Source organism: Rhinolophus ferrumequinum, chromosome 12 (genome assembly GCF_004115265.2).
Source record: "Rhinolophus ferrumequinum isolate MPI-CBG mRhiFer1 chromosome 12, mRhiFer1_v1.p, whole genome shotgun sequence".
Taxonomy (NCBI): domain Eukaryota; kingdom Metazoa; phylum Chordata; class Mammalia; order Chiroptera; family Rhinolophidae; genus Rhinolophus; species Rhinolophus ferrumequinum.
In genome coordinates this window covers 10855518-10877393 of record NC_046295.1, presented here as the reverse complement: position 1 = coordinate 10877393, position 21876 = coordinate 10855518, and positions in this window count along the sequence as shown.

The window sequence follows — 21876 nt, the reverse complement described above, 5'->3', positions numbered from 1 at the left end:
TAGAATAATGAGTAACGCAAATAGCAATGACCTCAAATAGATTTTTTCTAAAATTATCGAGTAACCATGACCTTGTTTGATGATGTAATTCCAAGAAGTATGTCGATATTCCTTCCGAATATTACTAAAAGCCTGGGCCACTTTAAAAATGTTGAGAAATTTATCTCCACAAGTATAACAGTCCCAATTTCTAAATGTGGTCACTATTTAATTGTATAAAACTGGACAAATCATGGACTGGATACATAAATGATAGCACAATATTCAATGTAATATCATTCAACTATTATAAAAATAAATCTGAGTTACACCTTTAAGTCAGCCAGGAAGAGACATTCAACATTAAATGAAGATGGAATTAATAATGTGTGATACATATTGTCACACATAGTAAATCTGATATTCACATATCAATGCTAAAAGTTTTGTTAATCTTTACCCTTTTTTGAAATGTGAAAATTGCTAAAATTTAAATAATCTTAGAAGCTAGTATCTTTAAATTGTCCTCTTTAGACTACAGTCTGCTGCCTTAGATGTGTAAATTATTATTATTATTATTATTATTATTATTATTATTATTATTATTTTGAATGCTTTGCTACCTTCTTGAAGGAAAATGGCATAATGTGCACCACCATTTTTCTCCACTTATTAACTTTATTTAAAATGGATTTGTGGCAAAAATAAAAGCACTTCCAGAACCAGTTTATTTGTTACATTCATTCTCAGCAAGCCAACGGTCCAGTTATCTATGGTCATTTCCCATGTGACACACTGAGTGTCTTTGTCTACTGACAACTGTGGCCAATGCAGTACACTTGCTGTTTTATTGCCACATCCTATGCATTTCAAAACCACTGTTTTTTTTCTGATAAACAAAGTCTAATAATTCCAGTCCTTTCTAGTTGGACAACTTAAAAACAGTACAATGTGAATGAGAAAAAAATACTTCCCTAAGATGAAAGTTGAGAGCTATTATCAAAAATCATTGAATAATGAGACTGGTTCACTGCCTGCTGCTGTGCTAAGAGGACCGCTTATACCAATGATGCACAAGAATTGTACATGTGAAACCTATATAATTATATTAACCAACATCACCACAATAAATTTAATAAAACAACATTGATTAAAGTTCTCCACAGGCTTATTGAGGCTAGAGGCAGTTTTGATAAGGCTCAGAGTAGCTTTCTACAAAATGATTCTACTGTTGTCTCACAAGCGAATGAGTAAGGGAGAATGGCAAGGAAAGCAGACATCTCTGTACACACACATCTATCTACCCAGACGTTTTTTTCCTGGTAAACTTAGTTACACTCTTCTGGGAGCTGTTCTCAGGGGTATGACTAATTGCAAAGAGAAAGCTCTCCTCTGACAATAACTATTCAAGAAGTATGAAAGTGCTGCATGATTTTCTTACCACAAGAGATACTCCCTTTGTTTTTTGATACGAGGATCCATGAGGGATCAAGCAAGGGTTTTAATGTTTTTCTTTAACATTTACATCTGTCAAAATAGATTTTTAAAACATATTTTAATTCTGGCTTTTTTTAAAAAAGGAAAAGAGAGTCAAGTAAATATTGATTCAAGACAGAAGGTCTGGTTGTTTTAAAGGCTTAACCTAGATTACAGAACTTCAAGATTTTGGACTTTCTTTGTTTTACTGAATGTTTAAATCAAATGTATCAATCTCTTGGTGTGCCTATACCACATAACGAAATGTTACAATTCTTAGAAATGGAGCTAACACAACTGTGATGCTGTTTATGGCATGAACTCTTATCCACACAGGTCTTCAGCAAATCTCAGTGGGCCCTATTTCTTTCCAACTTGTGCCAGATGCCCTGCAGATTAATTGGCAAACTGCAAGAAGTCTATTTTTAATTCCCAGTAACACTGAGGGTGAATGAACAATCTACAAAAATAGCTCCCTGCCTTCTTCAGTTTCGGCAAGGAACATGTATAGTGTGATATTCAAGAGTAATTTATTCACGTACATATAAAATACTTATGAAACATTCACTAAAGTAAGGTTTGGTTGAACTATAAGAAGTCAAGAGCTGACTGCAAAAATAATCAAAACAATTGCACTTAAAATAATGTTCACTAAGGATTAAAACAGTAGCAATATTATTTTATTAATACATTCTTTCAAAAAGGGCAAGGTGGATCCCCACCTTAATCAGTCAGATTCATTAAATTTTCTTTAGTGAATACTATCATATAAAGTATAACATATTATTGATCCGTATTATGTACCACAGATGTGTTGAAAACTGAAAACTCCACAGAAACACAAGTATCCCTCCAATTATTTATTAAATAATGTCTGTTTCAAAATAAAATAATGATATCTGGTTTGCTCATAAAGATTGATAGTGAAAATCCATTTAAGCTGATATACACAAAGTAACAAAGAAGAAATGAAATAAAATGACAACCTACACAGAACTGACCAGATGCTAAAAGCAGATGGAAAACTTAAAGTGAAGTATTAAAAGAGCAGGTTTATGGTGCTACAGCTGGTGATTAAAATATCTCAGTATCTAATCAGGCAACAACATCTGGCCCACTGCTATTCAGAGGTTTTCAAACAGTAAGAGCCACAATATAATTTAATAATCAAACTTGAATTTGCAAAGCTAGCCAATGAGTGGAAACTCTAAAGACCCTACCATAGTATCTCTCAACTTTTCAAAACAACAAAACGAAAAAGAGAAAATACTAAAAGTTACCTTTTGATAATTAAATTCCATATACTGTGGAACTGAAGTTGGATAAAAGTTTAATCAAACTCAGTGGGTGCTATTAAAAAGGCAATAAACAAATGACTGCATAAATAACAACAAACTTCTAAGTTCCCCTCTAATTATCTAATGACAAAATACACAAATTATCACTTGAGTAAATGGCAACAATCTACAGCAGTAAAAAGTTATGGTAGCCATAATTTCTCCTAACTCCATTTTCATTTGTTATTTCTTTATTTTCTATTAATTTGAATTATGAAATGCAAAGAAATAAGGAAGTTAATGACTCGGTAACATTTAACAAGAGGAAGATCAACATGCAAAAACAGTTTTATTCTGGAAAATCAAAATTAATTATTTCACTAAATAATATTGCATCCTTAATTATGAGAAAATATTTTATTATAAATTATATTGTATCTCTCCTAAAATTTTGCTATAGTTCTCAGTTGATTCAAAGCTTATATCCAAAGACTTAAGTGTTATGTAAAAACCTGTTGTTTGATTGCAGCCTGACTACCTAACCTCAGCACCTAACATATCTTGCCATGATTGGTAAATTTGGCATGCGTTAATTATAATTGTATAAAAAGTACATCATCTTCCACTTCTTCATACTATTATTCATACTATCTAAGCTTTTCCCATCACTATCTGCTTTATGATCTCCTCTACTCTTCATGGTATAAGCTCAAATGTATTTCCCGAAAAAGTCCCAGGTGGGGTTAATGTCTCCTTACTTTGTCTCTCTCCATTCTGTCAATTATCACGAATCATTGACTTATTTATTTAAATACATATTATTGCCTAAAGATTGCTAAAACCTGAGGTCAGTGCCTGGAGTCTCACGCATCCAGAGTTTACAGGACAGAATATTGGAAGCAACTCTCAAAATTTATAGAAGTTTCTCTTTTTTTGTAATTTTTAAATTACCTTTCACAAACCTAGTCCAGGGCCTGATATACTATGTTTACAATGAATAAATGAGTTATATAATTAATTTTATTATAAGGTCAACTTGCATGTAAGAATATATTAGAGACATTTCTGATGAACTAAACTTCTTTATTTGGCATAAAAACAAGTTTTGGGGTGAATGTATTAAATACATTTCACTGTGTCTTGTTTCTCTTTATCTATTACCACATCTGAGATACCCATTATCAGATAACAAAAAATTAACTTCTAAAAAGTAATAGTAGTAGAAGTTCACCATTACCTTACTTTTCAAAAATTTCTTCTTAAAAAAAAACTAAAACCTGATTTTTTCAGAAAGATTTTTTTGGGGGGAAACTGAATTTCTTTTCAACAAACTTTTAGTCTCGATGTCTACATTAATCTAAATAATGTTGAGGTGTTTCCAGAATACTGCTAGATAGTTGCCATTTTGACATGAGCCATATGAGTGTTAATAAAAAAGGAAAATAAATAAAAAAGGAAAGGTAAGGTCCATAGGTATGGATGATGAAAATTAAAAGTGACAATGAAATGACAAGGTATAAGCTGCACGTGGAAAAACCATGAAGAAAATGAAAACACCTGAAAAGCTGTCATATCAACAGTAAACTTCTCTGTATGTTAAGATGACCTGTCTCTGAGAAATTTAAAAACTTGATTTTCTGAGATGTTATTGTACTTCAAAGGAATGTCTGCTATATAAAAGTAATATTTAATTTTCACTAAAGGATACAAAATTTGAATAATCAACACATACTCCACTGTGTATCTTTTTTCCTGGAAAGATTAAAAATTGTACCATATTTCAATTAGAGGAATGTTTCTATATTCTCTTTATATGACTACTGATGTGACATTATTAAATTTTAAATAGTAGTTATAGAACTGTCTGAATATCAATCTTTGTATTTTTATAATGACAATCTCTCTACCTACCCACCACCACCATCCCACAAATACATAGTGATACTCAAATGGTCTTCCTTCCTAAAATTAAAGAAGCTCAATGTGAAAAAGTGAATCAGGCAGGGCCAATGTATCTCTACAGAAAACTTCAAAACAGTTCCCATGTGAAATAACCAAAAAAGGAAAAAAATGCACAAATTTATGAAACTAAAATTCTCAAGACTTTGGATATCAAACTAATTCCTAAGATATGGAAAACAAGAGGTGATAACAGAGTACTACTGTCTATGGAGAGTTTCCAGGCCAAGTCACAAGGAGAGGAAACCAAGGCAAAGCCAGGCACACCCTGTGAACTGAAGACAGGTCAGTGCCTGAGTCTCACGCATCCAGAGTTTACAGGACAGAATATTGGAAGCAACTCTCAAAATTTATAGAAGTTTCTCTTTTTTTATTCAGGTGAGTGCTGATCAATATATGAAGACTGCAAAGAAACTATATGAGGAAATAGCATCTGAAAGGGATTAGAAAGGTCATTAGAGCTAACATGGAGAAAGGATTAGTTCCTATTCCCACAAGCTGGAGAATCCTCAGTAGCGGGGAAAAATAACATCTGGTCTAAACACTATGATAAGCCTACCTAACAAAGTTTAAAAATCAAGATCCCAAAAGATCAAAATGTTTTCAAGTAACTTAAGCTCATCATAAAATAAACCTCAGGAAATTAATAGCATTTGAAAATATCCAGCACTCGATAAGGGAATCTTTATAACGGCTGGTATTTGAAACAGATAAAACATGACATAAACAGTAATGCAAAGAAGTATGAAAAGACAAATGAGGAGAAAAAATAAATCAATTGAAACTGATAGGAAAGAAAAAAAGAGAGGAGACACAAATAACTAGTAATCAGAAATGAAAGAGGAGCCATCACTACTGATCCTGTGGACATTAGAAGGATAATAGAGGAATATTATGAACAATTCTATGCCCACAAACTTAATAACATAGATGTAATTGACCTAGTTCTTTAAAGATACACCTACCAAAACTCATACAAGGCAGTATAGATCAACTACATAGGCCTCCATTGATTAAAGAAATTGAAACAATAATTAATAAGCTTCCCAAATAGAAAGTAGCAGGAAAAGATGAGCTCTATGTAAATTCTAGCAAATACTGAAGGAAGAAATTACTCAAATTTTCTACAATCTCTTCCAGAAAACAGAGGCAGATGGAACGTATCCTAACTTATTCTATGAGCCAGCATTACACTAATACTAAAATCAATCAAACATTACAAAAAAGGAAAACTACAGACCAACATCTCATGAACATAAATGCAAAAATCCTTAATAAAATAATAGCAATAGCAAATAGAATCTGATAATGTATAAAACATTTATAAACTGCAACCAAGTGGGATTTATTCCAGGTTAGCTCAACATTCAAAAATCAATTAACGTAATCCATCAGTCAACAGGCTAAAGAAGAAAAATTGCATAATCGTATGTGTGTTTCACATAATATTCAACATCATACTAGTAGTCTTAGATAATGCAATAAGACAATAAGAGGAAATAGGAGGTGTACAGATTGGGAAGGAATAAATAAAATGGCCTTAGTTCACAGATCACACTATTGTCTATGTGGAAAATCCAGACAATTAAAAAAAAATATTCCATGAACTAATAAGCAATTATAGCAAGGTTGCAAGATATGAAATTAATATGCAAAAGTCAATTTCTTTATGGTATAACAGCAAAAAAAAAACTGGTATTTGAAAATGAAAATACAATAATTTACATTAGAACCAAAAAATATTGCATGCTTTGTTATAAACCTAACAAAATGTGTATAAGATCTATAAAAGGAAAACTATAAAACTCTGATGTAAGAAATCAAAGAAGATCTAAATAAATGGAGAGGTAATCTAAGTACATGCATAGAAAGACTCATTATTGTCAAGATGTCAGTTTTTCCCAACCTGATACATAGGTTTAACATAATACTAATCAAAATCCCAGCAAGTTATTTCATGAGTATCAACAAACTGATTCTAAAGTTTATAAGGAGAGACAAAAGATCCAACTTAGTCAACACAAGATTAAAGGAGAAGAACAAAGTCAGAGGACTGACTCTACCTAGTATCAAAACTTAAAGATAAAGCTACAGTAATCAAGGCAGTGTGGTGTTGGCAAGAAGATAGATAACAGATCATTGGAACAGAACAGAGCGTATAGAAATAGATCCACAGATGTATATTGTCGGTTGATTATCTACAAAGATGCAAAGGAAATTCAGTGGAGAATGGCTTGTCAATAAATGGTTCTGAAACAATAGATATTCACATGACCTCACACCATATGGAAAAAATAACTCAAAATGCATTATTAATTAAATGTAAATGTAAAACTACAAAATTCTAGAAGAAAACATAAAATAAAATATTTATGATCTTGAGTTACGCAAAGATTTCTTACATAAGGCACCTAAACAATATATAAAAGGAAAAAATTGTTACATTGAAATTATCAAAAGTAGGAATTCATGCTCCTTGCAAGACACTATTAGGAAAATGAAACAACAAACCTTACAATGGGAAAAAATATTTGCAACTCATATATCTGATACCACACTGGTATCCAGAATAATAAAGAACTCTCACAACTCATTTAAAAGAAAGCAAACAGCTCAATAGAAATGGTCAAACTATAATATCTGAACAGATACTGCAACAAAGAAGATACGCAAATGAAAAATAAGCATGTAACTGGAGGGGACCCTCAGATTCAGAGTCAATGCCCTATCTACTATGCATGGTGCTAGATCATATGACTTCCATCATGACCATATGCAAAAGGTTCAGAATTTATAGGAATAAGGCTTGGCTACCTTTTGCTAGCCAGAGAATGCAACAGGACCTAAGGTAGGAGGCTCCCAGGATTGGGAGGTCAAGTATCAGATACCAGGTGGCCAAAAGTGTGTAAATCAAAACCACAATGAGCTACCACCTCGCACCTGTTAGAATAGCTATTGTCAACAGGACAAGTAATAAGTGTTGGAGAGGTAGTGGGGGAAAAGGACCCCTCATACACTGCTAGTGGGAATATAAACTGGTACAGCCACTATAGAAAACACTAGGGAGGTTCCTCAAAAAATTAAGAAAACAATTACCACAGGACCCTCAATCCCTCTTCTGGGTATCCACCCCCAAAATTGGAAAACATTTATCCGTAAGATATATGTACTCCTATGTTCATTGTAGCATTATTCACGGCAGCCAAAACATGGACATAATCTAAGTGACCTTTGATGGATGTTTGGATAATGAAGATGGAGTACATATATGCAATGGAATATTACTTGGCCATAAGAACAGATGAAATACTGTCATTAGCGACATCATGGATGTCACTCCATGGTGGAGTAGCCAAGAACACTGGGCTCTGTTTCCCCCTATTTCTCTGTCAGAGGGTCATCTTCCCAGGAGGAAATTTCTCATTCAGACTTTTTTTCACGTGCCACCAGATACCTGTTGCCTAGGCTATGATCTGAGTGAGTGAATTTGAGAGGTGAGGGGACTACCTTATTTTATGCAGGACCCATTTGTGTAAGAGAAGCTCTATCTTGTACTTGAAACCATTATACACTCCTCCCAGCTTGCAAGTTAGTGGTCCCTCACCATGTGAAGAAATTCAACAGAATTCAGGCTACTGTCCCCTCCACCAAGTGTTCAGTTGTTAAGTGAAGGGTGTCACTCAGAAAGAAGCATGCCATTGTGCTCAGCCCCAGAGCCTTGGGCCAGAAATTCTGCATAGAGGGATAAGCAAGCAGTAAAACACATAGCTCCTAATCTCTTTGCAAAGAAACCAAGTTCATTAACAAAACAGCATGGACGAGCTCATGTCTCAGGGTGCTCTCAAAAACAGAGGAGGTTATGAGGATAGCAATTGGGAAATCTGTGGATTCAGTGAACTGCTAAACTGTACATGATAAATGCATGTTAAAATGGAGCCTGGCTATTATAGTTTGCTGAAGAGACCTAGCGAGAGGGGAGGATAAAAATGTTAGATGCATACAACAGAAAATTTTAAATGGCAGATATACAACTATATCAATAATGACATTAAATGTGAATGGATTAAACAATCTAACAAAAAGCAAGAGATTGTGAATGGGGAAAAATACAATAGGATCTAAGTACTTGCTGTCTGTAGGAGACATGCTTTATATTTCAAAAATACAAACAGACTGAAAGTAAAAGAATGAAAAAGGTGTATTATGCAAACAGTAATCATAAGAAAGCTGGGGTGGCTATACTGATATCAGACAAATTTACACAAACATTATAAAAATGAAGCTTATTTTATAAAGATAAAATGGTCAATCTGTCAGGAAGATATGACAATTATAAAGATAAATGCTCTGAACAATAAGCACCAAAATACATGAAACAAAAACTGAATGAAATTAATGGAGAACTATAAACTTCAGCAGTAATTATAGGAGATGTAAGTAACCAACTTTCAATAATATATACACAGAAGATTCAACAAGGGTATATGATACATGAACAATACTATAAATCAACTATAACAAGCAGACATCTATGCAGCATTTTCAGAGGCTACAAATTGTTGTTTCATATATATATAAACTTGTTTTATATATAATTATTATATGTAGTTATATGTTATATATGTGTGTGTGTGTGTGTGTGTGTATATATATATATATATATATATATATATATATATATATTTATACTATATACAAAGAGTGCCAAAAATATATACACATTTTAAGAAAGGAAAAACTGTATTAAAATTGTAATACTCAACATACACCAATAACAAAAGATGAATACAAGTCATGTATATACATATTTTTGGCACCCCCGGTATTTTATTTTCATCTAAATTGCTCTCAATATCACATATTGAATAGTACATAGTGTTTAACAATTATTAAATCATGGTTGTAAATTCTAGTTGGCTATAGTATACCATTATTTCTTATGTTGGTGCAATGTTTTTGCTATTTCATATAGAATTTTATTGTTGATATTAATATGAAATATCAGAGTATAATTTTGCAATATTATACTGTGCTTTATTCTGGTTTTGGAAATTTGAAATACTTCCATTTGCAACAATCTGGATGGATCTTGAGAATATCTAAGCAAAGTCTCAATGCTAGGCAAATACTAACTTTCAGTTCTCAATTCTAACGTTAAGTGAAATATAAGTCAAAAAAACTCAAGAACCATATGACTTCACTCATGGGGATATAAAACTGAAAGCAACAAATGAAAAAAGACAAACACTCGTAGACACAGACTACAGTTTAGTGATTACCAGAGGGAAAGGGAATGGTTGCCATACTTGGTTCTTTTTAGACACTCATTTAAGAATTTCTATACAGTATATTTGCTAACTCTTGAGTACTTGCTTTGTCCAAACACTCTTTAAAGCCATTTTCACTGTGAAATGTGAAGTATATCATGCTGCATGTGTAAAATAGGCTATTACATAAACCTTTCAGAACATACAGGCAATGAGAATTTAATGATGTGATAAAATTCTTACATTACCAGCATAAATGAAAAATTTCAAACTGCATGAAGAGTGGCAGAAATTTGATTTAAATTATTTGCAAGTTTTATGTGTGTATGTATTTCAGGAAAAAATAATCAATTGAAAATGTGAAAGGCATTATCTCTGAATTTGTCCAAGGATATTTTGTTTATAATACTGTCTACCACATGTTGAATGCTCTGTGTTAAGACATCTCTAAGTACATAAGTTAATTTTTTAAAATATTATAATACCTTATTTAAAATAAAACATCATTTTTATTATTTCAAGTAATTCTTGATAGTAAATGTGATTTTTCCATTAAAGTTATGAGGCCAAATTAACATTTAGACCATATCTCATACCAGGCCCTTATCTAAGCACTATTTGTGAAATTTGTCATTTAATCCTCACAGCAAATTGTGAAGGAGGTGTTTTAAAAGGACAATTTAATAGGAATCTATGTTTGATTCAGTCAGTAAAATTTCAAAATTCTAAAGCTAAGGTATTGAGATTTTATCTTGTGTCCATGTGATTTAAAGTTCATGCTTTATACCACTAATCTCACTGTTCTTTGTTCCTTTTTTTTACAAAAATAAAATGTTTTTCTGTATTTGGTCTGAATGAAATATGGTGTCAAGTAACAGACAATAGACTATTATCTCTATGCCCCTCCCATTAAGGATATGAAAGTTTTGCTATTATCTTCTACTATTATTATTATCATCATCATCATTATTTTCTTAGTATTACTAACATTACTGCATTTGATAGATTATGGAAAGCCTAATGAGGATTAATAATTAAAACTAATTGGTTACTGATGTGCCATTATCCCGACTGCTAAGGCTACAAATTTGACTTCTCTTGCAAAGGCAAATGCTTTTTGAATATGGAATGACAAGTGTCAAAAGGTTATTGTGACTATTCAAAGCTTAAATTGAAGCCCTTAAAATATTATCTGGATTTTTATGATTGCTCTTTTGTTATCCTTCCTGTCCTTTTCATAGTTTTTCATTAGATCAGCCCCAGAGGTGATCCATACTGATTAAAAACTATGACACTTCATTTTCATAATAGAGGCTCATTTCAATTCTACAACCAAAAGAGTTTGAATGAACAGAAAAATTCTCAGTGAAAAGGGTGTCATCAAAGAAGAATGCTTTACAAATCTGAGCTGACAGTCAAACCACAAACAAAGAAATTTCTAAGTGGCTCATATTCTGATCATAGATTTGTATGCTTTGAAATTCAATTATCTATTATGCAGAAAAACTGTTTTCAGATTTCTTCATGTCCTGAAGACCTTGGCTTGTGCACTCTTTCATTTGCAAATGAGATAAAATTTTCTCCCTTTTTCTCTTAAATGACTGGGAGTGCTTCCTGATAAAATGGCAAGTATGAGAATGATTGATAATCTGAGCAAATTACAGTTTTACTCAGCTATAGGTCCTATAGCCTTGAAGCCAGAGTCAGATTCAGATCCATCTCATTGTTGAGCAATAAAATCAAGTTTGTCTGAATTGAAGGGAGTCCATCCTTCTTAATTCCAATATGGAGTGTCTTGAATTTTCTAGGCTTTGTAATCACTGTATTGAGTCATCATCTGTGACTATGCACGTGAAACTGTAGCCTTCCTTTCCTTGACATCTCATGTCCATGGTGTGTAGACAATCCATGAACACAGACACTCTTAGTAGTTTTCTTGACTTGAAAGGTAGACTTAGTGACGTTATCTTTGAAAAGTTGAAAAGTGCTACGTTGACAAGTAGGTTTGGGTGGCAGATTACCTGGGGTAACAATACTGGTGTTACTGTGTGACTGGAAATTAACGTATATTCTCAAAGGATAATTTCCACATATGTAAAATTAACGTAGTTTTAATGTCTAGTTACAGGATTTTTGTGAAGATTAAATAAATTACTATAGGGTAAGATACTTATAACTGCGTCTGACTCATAGTACAAACCTAATATTGCTGTGGTGATTTTAAAATATGTAGTCCATTATTTGTTGATCTTTAGATAATTGGAAGGAGCCTAATTTCCCTACCCTTGAATGGGGCCGGATTCATGACTTGCTTCTACTGAACAGGTTACACAAATAACATTTCTTAGGCTAGGTCATAAGAGACATTGTAGTTTTCATGTCTGTCTCTTTTGTATCACTTGCTCTCTGGGAACCAGGTGCTGAGTTATGAGGACACTTAGGTAGCCCTATAGAGGGACCTGAATGGCAAGGAACAAAAGCCCCTTGCCAGTACCCAATAAAGAACTGAGACATCCTGTCAACAGCCTGATAAAAGTGAACTGACATCTTAAGATGACTAACCATAGAGCTGAGGACTATGGGCGGAGCTGGGCCCCTTGTTAATTCTTTAGTCCTGAGTTCTTGTTGAAACTGTGTGGTAGCTTCTGTGGGGGGGGATCCTTTTATATAGAGGCCATCTGGGGAAGAGGCTCTCTTTTTTCATGTGGGCCACCAGTTGGGAGCCCGGCCAGAGGAGTGCGTTCTCACACTGCAGTGGTGGTTTGTTACTTTTTCTTTTTCTGAATAAATTGCTCTTTTGGTGGATTGTCTGGAGAGTTATTTTGGCCTGTTGACAAGCCCAATGAGAGTGAGCCCTGTAAAGCTGTTTTTGAACTTCTGATTGACAGAAAATAGATAATTTACTCAATGCCTTAGCTATCACTGATATTCCTATATTCCTGCTAACATTTCTCAAGTAGGCACAGAGCACTTTTTCTTTTGGCTTTAGTCTATGCTTACCTGGGGGAAAAAAAAAAAAAGCAAACCCAGATGGCTTAATTGGCAAATTCTACCAAACTTTATAACAGAATTAGTATCAATTCTTCAAAAATTTTTCAAAATAACAAAAGCGGTAGGAATAATTATTCCTAACTCTTTGTGTGGGATCATTATCACCCTGATATTAAAACAAGACATCACAAAAACAAAACAAAAAACTGCAGCCCAATATCCCCTATTAGTTAGGACTTAAAAACATAGGTTAGAATTAAAAAAAAATAGAACACTAAACCAAGCAAAATTAAAAAGAAAAAAAGGATTCTAAAACCTTACCAAGCTGGGAGAATTGGAAAGTCATGTGCAAAAGAATAAAATTAGACTGCTATCTGTCACCGTGTACCAAAATTAAATCAAAATGGATAAAAGACCTAAACATAAGACCTGAAACAATAAACTACATGGAAGAAAACATAGGTACTAAACTTATGGACCTTAGGTTCAAAGAGCATTTTATGAATATGACCTTAAAGGCAAGGGAAGTAAAAGCTGAAAAAATGAATGGGACTAAAAAGCCTCTGCAGACAAAAAGAAACCATTGACAAAATAAAGAGGCAGCCAAACAAATGGGAGAAGATTGTTGCAAACAACGCCTCAGAAAAGAGGCTAATATCCAAAATATATAAAGAACTCATACAACTCAACAACAAGAAATAAACAAACAATCCAATTAAAAAATGGGCAGAGGACCTGAATAGACATTTCTCCAAAGAAGACATACAAATGGCCAACAGACATATGAAAAAATGTTCAACATCACTAATCATCAGAGAAATGCAAATAAAAACCACAATGAGATTATCACCTCACACCGATTAGAAATGCTATCATCAAGACAAATAACAAGAGTTGGAGAGGCTGTGGAGAAAAAGGAACCCTCATACACTGTTGGTAGGGATGCAGATTGGTGCAGCCGCTATGGGAGGCAGTGTAGAGGTTCCTCAAAAAATTAAGAATAGAATTGCCGGATGATCCAGCAATCCCTCTCCTGGGTATCTACCCAAAAAATCTGAAAACATTTATCCGTAAAGATATGTGTGCTCCAATGTTCATTGCAGCTTTATTTATGGTGGCCAAGACATGGAAACAACCAAAGTGTCCTTTGATAGATGATTGGATAAAGAAGATGTGGTATATATACACAATGGAATACTATTCTGCCATAAGAAAAGATGAAATAGTACCATTTGCGACAACATGAGTGAATCTTGAGATTATTATGCGTAGCGAAATAAGTCAGACAGAAAAAATAGAGAACCATATGATTTCACTGATACGTGAGATATAAAACTGAAAACAACAAAAGAACAAGACAAACAAATAAAGAAAGAAAAACTCATATACACAGACAATAGTTTGGTGGTTACCAGAGGGTAAGGGGGGACGAGGGGTGGGAGATGAGGGTAAAAGGGATCAAATATATGGTGATGGAAGGAGAACTGACTCTGGGTGGTGAACACACAATGTGATATATAGATGATGTATTACAGAAATGTACACCTGAAATCTATATAACTTTATTAACAATTGTTACCCAATATACTTTAATTTAAAAAAATAAATAAAATGCATTGAAAAGTTGTAAAATCAACATCTGAAGGGGAAAAAAAAAAAACCTTACCAAGTGGGATTTACCTCAGAAATGAAAGATTGCTTTAATATCCCCAAATCAATCAATGTAATAAACCATATAAATAGAACAAAGCACAAAAAAACCACAAGATCATCTCAAGAAATGAAGAAAAAGTACTAAAGAAAAATCATACCCTTTCAAAACAAGCACACTAAAAAAAATTAGGACTAGAAAGGGACCACTTCTTCAACCTGATAAAAAACTTCTACAAAAACAAGAAACAAAACAACCAAGAGCTAACATGACACTTAATAGTGACATGTTTTCCTGTAGGATCAGGAAGAAGACAAAGATGCAGGCCTTCTTGCCACTTCTATTCCACATTGCACTGAAGTCGTAGCAAGGGAATTAGTTAGAAGCAAGAAATAAGAAACATCCAGATAAAAGAAAAAATTAAAACTATCTCTATTGAGTATATACTCTTGTATAAAAAAAATTCAAAGGAATCCACTAAAAAAAAAATTTACTAAATCTAATCAAGAAGTGCTGCAGGTTTACAAGATATAAGATTACTATGTGAAAATCAATTATATTTATACACATTCACATATAATAATCTGAAAATGAAGGTAAAACAATTTCATTTATAATAGCACGTAATATAATGAAATAATTAGGAATAAATTTAAAAGAAGTGTAAGGTTTTTTACTCTGAAAAACCACAAAAGACTATTTTAAGATATTAATGGAGATCTATGTAAGTGATTAAACATTCACTGTTTATGGATCAGAAGATTTAATATGTCAAGGTGGAAATCCTACCCAAACTGATCTCCAGAATCTATGCATTCTCTATGAAAATCCCTGCTTTCGTTTTGCAGAAATTGACAAGCTTATTCTGAAAGTCATCTAGAAATGCAAAGGATCTGGATTAGCCAAAACAATTTTGAATAGGGACAAATTTGGATGATTCTCATTTCCTATTTCAAAATTCACTTACTTAAATACAAGAGTTAGTTACTATTTACAGTAATCAAGACAGTGTGATTCTAGCATAGGGATAGACATGTAGAATTGAGAGTCCTAATTGAAACACTATTTGTATTATCAAGTGGCTATCCATAAAGAGGACGAGACAATTCCATGGTGGAAAGAATAGTATTTTAAAAAATGATGATAACTGAATACCTACATTGAAAAGAATGAAATTGGACCCTTAACTCACACCATACTCAAAAATAACTCAAAATGGATAAAGACTTAAATATAGTGCCAAAAGCATGAAACTTTTAGAAAAAGACAGGAGTGAATATTTGAGATCTTTCATTAGGAAATTTCTTAGATATGGCACCAAAAGTACAAGTGATAAAAGAAAATATATAGCTAAATTGAATTTGACCAAAATTAAAAACTTTTGCCCCTCAGAAGACACCATCAAGAATGTGCAAAGTCAACACAGGAATGAGATAAAATATTTGTAAATCTTGTATCTGGAAGAAACTTGTATCTAGGATATTTAAAGAACACTGAAAACACAGTAATACAAAAACAACAACAACCTAATTTAAAATATGACCAAAGTAGGCCAATACATTTATCCAAAGAAAGCATACAAATTCACATTAAGCACATGAAAATATGCTCAACATCATTAGTCACCAGGGAAATGCAAACCAAAACCACAAGGGGATACTGTTTCATATTCACTAGGATGGCTTTTTTTTTTTTTTTTTCAATACAGAAAACAAAAAGTTTGTGTCAGTATAGGGAGTAAGTAGAACCTTCTGGCATAGTTGATGAGATTGTAAAAATGGTACAGCCACTCTGAAAAACAGCTTAGCAGTTCCTCACAATGTTAAGCATAAAGTTACCATGTGACTCAGAAATAACACTCATAGGTATATACCCAAGAGAAATGAAAAAAGTATATCTACACAAAACCTTGTACACAAATGTCCATACAAGGACTATTCATAATAGATCAAAAAAATGAAAAAAGTAAAACAACAGAAATGTCCATTGGGATAAACAAAATATGGATATCCTTGTAAAGAAATATTATTTGGCAACAAAAAGAAATGACACACTGAGACATGTTACAGCATGGATGAACCTTGAAAACTGAATGCGAAGTGAAAGAAGCCAGTCATAAAAGGCCATATATTGTATAATTCAACTTATATGAAATATCCAGAACTGGAAAATACATAGAAACAGAAAGTAGATTAGTCCTTACCCAGGGCTTGAGAAAAGGAAAACTGGGGAGTGAATGCTAATGTGTATGGGATTTCTTTTTGGGGGTGATGATGATGTTCTGTAATTAGATAGCGATATGTAACGGTTTCACAAATCAGTAAATCTACTGAAAACCACTGAGATGTACCTTTTAAATAATTGAATTGTATGGCATGTGAATTATATCTTAATAAAGCTTTGATTTCAAGAAAAAAATTAAGGAGTCTACTATGTGATGCCCTAAAAGCTGGAGCTATATATATGTATATATATATATATATATATATATATATATATATATATATATATATATATGTATATGCATATATATATACGTATATATATGCATATATACGTATATATATATGCATATACATATATATATATACATACATAACTCACAATTCGTATAATAAATAAAACTCACAATTCCTGGAGTAAAACTCACTTACAAATTGAAAGACAAACCAGTATATTAGAAGTACTCAGTTGCACAGTGCTGTGAGAGAGCTGTGAATAGGGTTCATTAGAGCACATAGATCAGCCAGTGAGAGTGGCAGAGACAGAAGAGATGGACTGGGTCTTGAAGGATGAATTGCCAATAATTAATAATAAAAAAAAAGGAAGCAGTGCTATAGCAGCATGATATGGGAATGAGAAATGGACAATTTAGTAGAGAAGTAGAGAGGACTATAAAGGAGATAGAATTTTATCCTGAGAATTAAGAAAATTCAATGAAGAAAATTTGGATGAGATGGGGATTACCCAAACAGATGCTCATCTGAAAAAAAAAAAAAAATCCCTTGAAGTATACGAACTGGTAAAAACAAAAGCAAAGCAAGAGCAAAACTATAGGCATTAGCAATAAGAATAGAAGGGCTAAACTGAGACCTAGTACTTTGAAATCCTATCTTGCATTAGGCTTTCTTCCAATGACTTTTAGTTAAGGGTGACTTTTCTTTTTTTTTAATTTTTATTAAATGTATTGGGGCAACAATGGTTAGCAAAATTATACAGGTTTCAAGTGTACAATTCTATAATACATCATCTATATATCGCATTGTGCTCACTACCCAGAGTCAGTTCTCCTTCCATCACCACATATTTGAACCCCTTTACCCTCTTCTATCACCCCCCCAAAAAATACGGACTTTTCTTAATGTTAATTCTTATCCCTGCTTTTCCCAACTCCAGACAAAAATGCAGAATGAATTCAAATAATAATTCAATGATTCAAATAAATAACTCAAAATATATTTAGTAAGTACTATTACTATTTAAAGTCTACTAGAAAATATTGTAGAAATCCCTGGTTATATATTTTGTTATGCCCCCTTTTAAACAAAATATCTCTGTATAACAGTTCAATTCTATTAAACAAAAGTTGTTTATATGATTAAAATGACATTTAGTGAGAACTGCCTTTCTATGCCATAAATTTTTGTAGCAATATCTTTCCATAGTTAAAGAGGAAAATTTAACTAGAGTTTAAATACAGTCAGTAAAGATCAAAATAAATCATTATAACATCTGAATGTGTCTATAAAGGAATTTATGTCTGCTCCTTAATTGTTAGCCTACTTCAATTTTTTTTCACTCATAATATTCAGACAATGCGTTTCAGTTATGGTGACATTCTATAATTTACAAAATTATTAAATTATATGTTTACAGAGGAAATGAATAGCGGCTGGCTTAAATTTTGTTGGGATAATTGTAGTATTAACTGGATCAAATGTATGGTGCTAGAAAGAGAATTGACTCTGGGTAGTGAACACACAATGTGATATATAGATGATGTATTACAGAATTGTACAACTGAAATCTACGTAACCTTACTAACAATTGTCACCCCAATAAACTTTAATTTAAAAACAAAGTAAAATAATAAAAAAATACCATGCAAAAACTAACCCAAGGGAAGATAGTGTGACTATGTTAGCATTGAAGTAAGTAGAGTTTAAGACATGACCAAAATATAAGCAGTCCTCAAAAGCATATTTTAAATACAAATCCAAAAATGACAAAAGAAAGTACAATGATGGAAAAATATATACCAAAAATTGGCGTTTCTATCTTAATGTCAGGTAAGGGAGACTTTAAGGCTAGAAGTATTACGAATGATAAAGCAGAAAATTCTATGATAAAGTAGTCAACAGAATATGACTATCCTAAATTTGGAGGCACATAACATAACTTTAAACTACATAAAGTAAAAAGTAACACAAATAAAAAGAGACAGAGATACAATAAACATCGTGATTAGAGATTTTTAACGTGACTTTCTAGGTAGAGTAAAAAAGTAAGAATTTAAAAGACCTAAATGGTGACATAAGCAGTATAAGGGTTTGAGAGAACCTCTTGGTCTCTCCCCTTGAAGTTATATAAAATTGGACAGCTATAATTCAACAAAGGATTCCCTGCTCAACACACAAAGCACTTCTGAGAAACAGTCGGATTGAAACATCTGAAGTTGGGCATATCTGAGTGAACAGGGAAGGAGAAAAGAGGGAAGAACAGAGACCAGTGCCACAGCCTAGTGCTCACTATAGCCCCTATAGGCTCTAGCGGTGGGAGGGGGTGGGTTTCTGGTTACAGCACACACACACACACTCTGCAGCCCCAAGGAACATGGAACAGAATCAACATTCCTACCTGAAAGGCCAGCACACACTGTGGCTAAACTCAATGACAGGGGCAGAGGGAACACAACGGTGTGGCCGCTCTGGTCTAGAAGCCCCGACTACCATGAAGAGAACAATACCACAGATATAGCCACCTCCCCTCACTCCCCCAGAGCTCCCAGTGGCTCCAGGAGACACTGTAGAAGTTGAGGTGTCAGAATAGAGTGGACATACTCAGCACTCCTGCAGACTAGAGGGGCAGAAACATGTCTAACTGGGCTGCAGGTGCTCCTGCTGCTAAATACAGTTGCAGGGGTAGATATATTGATGTGTGGCATTGAGGTCTGGCAGCCATAATTACTAGGAAAAGAGCAAAGCCACAAATGAACCACTCCACCGCCGCCCATCACAGTAGAATCCATTGGAGGCACCTGGGACACCTCAAATAGTACAGTGTTAGTGGCAGCATCTATTTACAGAAGGGAGTGCCAGGATCTCATAGGCCCAGGGCCCCACCACCCACATTCTTCCACAGGTGTGATGCCCCAAGATTCAGGTGGCTTGGTCACAGAAGGGATGCCCACCTCCAAGGAAATGCAGGATATTTTCAATAGCTGAAGTGACACCGCCCCACAAAGGTCCTGGAAGCCACCACAGTGCAGGTATGAGAAAATAAAAACTTGCACCTCGGCACCATCTACTGGAAAACAAAAGACAAACCTCTACTTATCAATAGGTTAAAAGTGAAGCGTCAAATATAAAAAATGTTAAAAAAGCAAATTTAATTCCCATAAATGCTCAGGCTAAGAAAAATAATCCATCAAAATCCATCAAGTATCATTAATAACCAAGGTAACAAGGCATGTCAGAAAGAAAATGAAAAATTTCCAGATAATAAACATAAAGATATGGAAGACCGTGATTTAAATTAAAGAAATTCAAGATTGCACTTCTGAAAAACACTCAATGAGATACAAGAAAACTAAAAAGGTGGTTTAATAAACAGAGAAATCAAATCAACAAATAAATGGAGTACTTTACCAAAGATTGAAACTGTAAAAAGGAATCAAACAGAAATTCTGGAGGTGAAGAACTCAATAAGTGAGATGAAGAATGAACTAGCAAGCCTAAGGAATAGAGAAGACCAGATGGAGGAAAGAATTAGTAATATTGAAGATAGAAATGACTAAGATGGAAGAAGTGAAAGAACTGAGAGTAAAACAAAAAAGAAAAAACTCTACAAGAACTATCTGACTCCATCAGAAAGAAAAAGGTAAGAATAGTGAGTATACCAGAAGGAGAAGAGAAGGAGAAGGAAACAGAGAGAATTAGTGAACAATAATTTCCCAAACCTATGGAAATAATTGGATCCTCAAATCCAAGAAACTAATAGAACACTTAATTATCTCACTCCAAAAAGGTCTTCTCCAAGGCACATTATGTTAAAACTGTCAAAAATTAATGGCAAAAATAGAATTCTCAAGGCAGCCAGAGAAAAGAATTGTTAACACATAAAGGAAATCCCACTAGATTATCATCAGATTTTTTATCAAAAACTCTACAGGCTAGGGAAGAGTGGAATCAAATACTCAAAATTATTGAAAGAGAGAAATCACTAGCCAACAATAATATATCCAGCAAAGTTATCCTTTAGATATGAAAAAGAAATAAAGGTTTTTCCAGACAGAGGGAACTGAGGAAATTTACCACTGCAAGACCTGCATTATAGAAAATACTGAAGAGTGTTTTTCTTCCTGAAACAAACAAACAAACAAAAGACAGAAGAATACAAAACTATGACTGAGATGATGGACAAATAGACAGAAGCACTAAATTGCAACCCTCGTTCAGAATAGGGTATTAAACACTTAAATATAACATAAAAGTTAAAGGAGGTAGAAACATTTAAAAACAAGAAAACAATAGCTACTGCAATTTAAAAATGAACTCACAGCTTAAAAAGTGATAATTTGTGACAACATAAACATAAAAGAGGAGATGTAAAGAACTGAACTTGAACAGGTGAATGGAAGTGACATGCAATCTGAACAAAAAAAAGACTACTGCATTTGTGAAACTTTTTTTGCATAAACCTAATGGTAACCACAAAAAAATATATCTAGAACTGAGACACAAAACGAAACAAACAAAAATGGAAACAGAGGAAAAATCAGAGATTACCACCAAACTAAAATAACAGACAGAAACACAAGGAAAAAGAGCCAATGGAGACAGAGAGCTATCAGAAAACAAATGACTATAGGAAATCCTCATGTATCACTAATCACCCTAAATGTAAATGGACTAAACTCACCAGTTAAGAGGCACAGAGTAGCATGTTGAATAAAACATCAAAACCCAACAGATGCTGCCTCACAAGACACATCTCGGCTGCAAGGACAAACACAAACTTAAGTAACGGGGTAAAAAATGATACCTCAAGCAAATGG